The sequence below is a fragment of the Apis dorsata genome, unplaced genomic scaffold (assembly GCF_000469605.1).
Source record: "Apis dorsata unplaced genomic scaffold, Apis dorsata 1.3 scaffold_60, whole genome shotgun sequence".
Lineage (NCBI taxonomy): Eukaryota > Metazoa > Arthropoda > Insecta > Hymenoptera > Apidae > Apis > Apis dorsata.
In genome coordinates, this window is record NW_006263360.1 from 302,671 (window position 1) to 307,606 (window position 4,936).

Sequence of the window (4,936 nt, forward strand, 5' to 3'; positions counted from 1 at the left end):
AATTTAAAAAAAATCAAATTCAAGTGATCAAAATTTTGTTTGATACTTTCTTTCTTTTTTTTAACAATTTAAAATCTTATATTTCGTATTATAAATTTACAATAATTTAACGATAATTAAGAGGCCTGAATTATCAAACTTATAAACATACAATTTAAACAAAAGACAGTTCAATCAAGAGTCAATCGCGACCTTTGAAACACCGGAACCATTGAACTTGTCGAACAACGAATCCTTTCAATCATCTTACGATCACATTTTTACTCGAACTCCACATCTCCACATTTATAACAATCTCAGGGATTCTTACTTAAAAATTTACTTATTCAAAGTGATTTTCGCAGCCCAAAAAAAAAAAAAAAAAAAAAGAAAAAGAAAAGACTATAGAACAAAAAGACACTTCGATGAGAATCACGATACCTGTATGCGCGTCGAAAAGGACCCAAGCTTCTCACCTGTCGCGTCCTCATCTCGCGGGGCACGGTGCATCTCAGGGAGAGCAGGTTGACAGGCGGAGGAGCTGGCTACACCCCTGTGACCGTTCCCCGACGCTTGCGCGCAGGTTGCATACCCCCCTGTTCCTCCTTCTTTGCACCTCAAACCCCCGCAACCCGTTCTCCTTTCCACTCCTTTCCGCCCGCCCCACACACCCCCTCCCTCCCCCTGTCCCGCTTCTTCTTTCTCTTCCACCGCATTCCTCTTCCTCGCCAGCCTTCTTCTCATATCCTCCTATCCCGGGTGTGTACACCCCCCGCGCGTGCTTCCGCTATCGGCAGTAGTTACGATACCACCACTAGTGTACTATCAGTGGCACCTCCGCTAGCAGCAGCAGCAGCAGCAGCAGCACAGCAGCAGCAGCAGCGGCGGCGGCCGCCGCCTCCAATCTGTCCCACCCTCGGCGGCGCTCTGCCTCCTGCCGAGAACAGTTACGTCGCATCGTTCCCTCGCGTAAGATCGTTATCGCCGATCTGTCAATCGTTCGGTGCAACGTTCGTAAATATAATAATAAGAACGATAATACAATTATAATATTCGAAATCAAATCGAACTCGTTGAATCAATGTTGAATCGGCCGAGATCACCTGACTCGAGTGCCCTCGAAGGGAGGAGGAGGAGGTGGAGGAAGGGGACAAGTTGGAGAGGACGGTTGGACGACGATGCCCGAGGCGCGAACCAGATACGCGTTTAAACGTATCCCGCGTAACATTGCACGTCGTAGCCGCGATACTACGTGTAACCATCGATACTACTATTACGGTGAGGTGGATCCGAGAGGAGTGATCTACGAGATCGAAACGAAGAGGAGGTGGATGTGTGAAGAGTCGGCCACTGCCGCTCGAACCGCTGCCCCCTTGCAACGACGAATGACCGATACGGTACAACAACACCTGTTTCACGGTTCCAACGCGTAGTCGAGGCTCGCTAAGGGAGATGCGTATATTCGTCTGGAGGCATTGCGTGTCGTTGGACGGTAAGGAAGCGACACTCTCTCTTTCTCTCTCTCTCTCTAATTGATCAAATTCGATGCACGAATACACGTTTTCACGTTTTTCAATAATATATCGATCGAACCAATCGGTCAGATCTTATTAGTATTAGATTATTATTAGAGATGTAGTTGAGGTGAAGACGTTTAAGATTGATTGTACACTGTTTTTCTATTTGGGGATGCGAATATGTTTGAGAGCGAAATAATATTGTCTCGATATGTTGAGGATAATTTTAAATTTAGTTCATCAGTGATATGAAAATATTTGAGAGTTTTATTCTTGGGTGTATTCGTAGGTGAATAATTCGAATTTTCATTTCCAATGCGTTAAAATGGAAACAAATTTTAAAAATCGCTTCGACGAGAATTATTTCAAATGTATTCGCATATTCTTAACGCTCTCGAAAGTATTTTTCGGATAATGAAAATTATTCTCGAGAGTCTTATTAGTAATAATTTAACACACGCACAGTTATCATTTTCAATACATGCTTTAAGAAGAAATTTTCGCGGTAATTATTTTACATTTCATTTAGTTAGTGGAAATCAGTTTCGATCGACGCGTGATCGAAAAAGAAGAAGAAGAAAAAAAAATGCTAATAAAAACTAGTCCGCCGCTCATTAAAAGCGTTAACAGAGGAATTCAATTTCGAAGAGTTCGATGGAGCCATTATTGCGCAAAACTGCCTCTTCCTCCTCCCATCTTCACCTGCGCCCTCCGGTTTACCAATCTCCGAGGCGTTTCCCGCTCCAGTTTCCCCTGTTTTCGTTCATTTTCCATGTTCTGTCGCCGCGAAATCGGTGAGAACGATTCGATATTGGCTCGATGAGGATTTGTAAAAGCCGATTTGCAAATACGATCCGCGTTTTCATCCGCAAAAAAAAAAAAAAAAAAAAAAGAAAGTTCAAAGTCAGTGGTCGAGGAATGCTTTAATCGTTTCTAATAAAATGAAAAATTGAAACTATAAATGAAGTAGACAATATATTTTAATCATTGCATATTATTGCGTAATCAAATTTTTAAAGCTATCCTTGACAATCTTAAGTTTTCTTAAGGTTTCCCTTGGGAGATAATACATAGGTGAAAAGATTATTTCTTTTGAGGTGGATTTCTTTTAATAAAATGAAAAAGTTTAATAAATTAATTATAGACATCGAGGTGATACATTGATTCTTGGTGTAATGTGATTCTAATCTTACGATAAATCTCATTGTAAATAAAAAAAACATGATAGGAATCTTTTAAAGGTTATCTTGGATATTATTCTATTAATCTCGAAGCAAAAATCACAATACGCTCTCACGTTTCTTTTATAGTTTCTTCAATTGTCCTCTGTTCGTCTTCCCGTCATTTTACCTTCGAATTTCACATTATTCGTTCAACTTTTCGATTAATATTTCATTCGACTCGCTAATTAGGTCAAAACCGAACCTCATAATAGACCCAAACTCGTCTAATTCCTGTTACTTAATTAGCGTTATCATTACCAGAAGAAAAGAAATTGAAAGTGACGCGTAGCTATCAAATCGCTATTATTATTATTCCCAGTTGATTGGACGAAAACAGGATTGAAATACATTTCGAAAAAAATCAATAAATCCGTTTTTCAAAACGGACGATCTTCTCGTTCGTTTCAGTTGACCCGGTTATATCGGTTCCTTTAATCTCCATCATCGACACGAGCGACATCGAGAATAAAGGGAAAAAAAATTTCGTTTTCTGCCCATCCACCGTTTCCTTTTTCGCCGTTACTTTATTTTTACTTTATTGTCGGGTGTACGTGTACGTGCACGTGACCCACGAGGGCCGATTCCCTCGTCGAAGGCACACGCGAGTGGCGGTTACTTTACGACAACGAGCGGGACGGAGGGATGCACTTTGCGTTTACTAGGTAAACGGCCATTTGTAGTATAGGTTGCGCCTGTATCCTGCTGACCCACTTATCGCGCGCGAACTTGGACGCGGCAGGAGGCGAGGATCGAAACGCGGCTCCCCTCGTCGAACGACCTAACCTGTTCTTCTTCCACCTAACTCCACCATCCTTCACTCGATGGCCCGTCCAGTGAAATAATTCAAAAGTTGGAAAATTTCGATAAAAATACTCGGTGTCGATTCCAATCGCTGGATTTTTTATTCAAAATGCGCGAATTAAATTTTAATTGTTGCCCGATTAATTGAATTCCGAACCCCGTATTCTGAATAGTATTCAAATATTCATCGAAGGAAGAGATACCGAAGTATAATTATAAAATATTCCGTTTCATCTTGTGATGCAAAATCTTAATCTTTCTCAATCTAGCAATTAAACTTTCGTAAAGTTCTAATCGAGTATAATTTCTTTCTTTGCGTATCTCTTTACGTATCAACGATCAAGGTACTATTTCATTTCGTCTTATTACGCAAAATGATGTATGATGTAAAAATTCAAATCGATTATAATTTCTTCCTTCGGATATCTCTTTACGCTTCAACGACCAAGGTGCTATTCCGTTTCGTCTTATGACGCAAAATGATCCATGATGTAAAAATTCTAATCGAATTATTTAATTTCATCGAAATATATATATATATATATATATTCTTCTCTTTCTTTGGGTGTCTCTTTACGCGTAACGATCAAGATAACACAGGTACGCCGTGACCCAGTTTCCCCGGATGCATTTCGATCTCAATCTTGCAAGGATCGTTGTCGCGACAGGGTAACATTTTACGATCCACGTTTCGTCGTCGAATACTCCTGGTTTACGCTGTGACCTAATTACCACGAACGACGACGAAGTCCTTTGTCGTTTTCGAAGAATGAACCGCGCGTTCGAGGTTTCTCTCGAAGAGTCTCGTTATCGATCAGTCGTTTCGACGACAACCACAGTGGGAACGCGTTAAAGCGAAAAAATTGCACGGACAATTTTTCTTTTTAATTCTATTTTATCATTTCCCCCTCTTTTCTTTTTTTTTCTTTCTCTCTTTCTCTTTTTCTCTCTCTCGTCATTCAGTTTCAGAGGTTTGCGCTTCGTTAAAACGAATATACAAAGCTTTCGACGTTATCCTCCAAGCGGAATAACGAGAGAGATATCTTAAAATTAACCCGACCTGTCGGTGTATCGCGGTGACCCAATTGCGGCGAACCGAACGAATTTCGATCTTGCCGTATAAATTGCGTTTGCTCCGGACCTACGCATATGGACCTGCACAAACTATATACCTCGAAGCCCTTTTGCTGCGTGGAACCGGATTCGATTAGTCGATCGATTACGACGATCGTGTTGCTTTGGTTACCCTCGAGTTTGCCATAATAGAACAAGAAATAAGAAAATCATTTGAGAATAGAAATGGATTTATGGGAAAGAGATGTGAAATGGAATATATCGTCGATTATACAAATGATTTTCAAAGAGGATAGCTTTAGAAAAAGTTGATTGAGCTCTTTGATTTTTTTTTTTTTTTTT

At 40.4% G+C, this 4,936-nt stretch overlaps 1 protein-coding gene and 1 long non-coding RNA gene across 2 annotated transcripts in view; both read left to right on the forward strand.

The window, feature by feature from the left end:
- LOC116186838 overlaps positions 1-971 on the forward strand; it is a 4,769-nt gene extending 3,798 nt beyond the window's left edge. The window contains exon 3 of the long non-coding RNA XR_004151897.1: positions 388-971. This is a non-coding gene — a long non-coding RNA (uncharacterized LOC116186838). The remainder of the gene's footprint in view (positions 1-387) is intronic.
- The window catches only part of LOC102674722 (coiled-coil domain-containing protein CG32809), a 96,974-nt gene that overhangs the window by 17,674 nt on the left and 74,364 nt on the right, over positions 1-4,936 (forward strand).